Source organism: Solanum tuberosum, unplaced genomic scaffold (genome assembly GCF_000226075.1).
Source record: "Solanum tuberosum cultivar DM 1-3 516 R44 unplaced genomic scaffold, SolTub_3.0 scf00315, whole genome shotgun sequence".
Classification (NCBI taxonomy): Eukaryota; Viridiplantae; Streptophyta; class Magnoliopsida; order Solanales; family Solanaceae; genus Solanum; species Solanum tuberosum.
Genome location: NW_006239239.1, coordinates 226,658 through 227,254, shown reverse-complemented (window position 1 = coordinate 227,254; position 597 = coordinate 226,658).

Below are 597 nucleotides of genomic sequence, written 5' to 3'. Positions count from 1 at the left end.
ATCCACGGACACAGACCACGGACCGTGGTCTGATCTACGGACCGTGGGTCTGTCTGTGAGTCGAGACTTAGCTAATTTTTTTCTGAGCTGGTTTGGGAGGGGTTGCAGTGGTGAACCACGGACCACCAGTACGGGCCGTGGTCTAACCTACGGTCCGTGGATGGTGACCGTAAGTTGCACCTGCAACTTCTCAAAATCTGTCTTTTTGGTCTGTTTCGAATACGGGGTGTTACAATTGAATCCTCCAACCTGCAGGTAATCATTTTCTTTTCATTAACCAAACAATAATCCATTCTGCTTAGGGGTCGCAGAATGGGTAATTAATATGGATATCCGCTCATATTTACCCATTTTAAATGAGTTAGGTATCCAATTCATTTAAAAATGGGTAAAAGGTAGTTAAATGGATAAAATAGGTAAAAGATATGCATTCACAAAAAAAAAAGTGATAAAGGGTGGGGTAGTAAGAAAGTTTTTTTTTTTTTTAAAAACAAAATTTGAAACTTTTTTTTACATTTTTTTTGGGATAGGTGCGGGGGTGGGTTGGTAATTTTTTTTTTTGAATGGGGTGTGGAGGGGGTGGTGGTAGGTGATAGG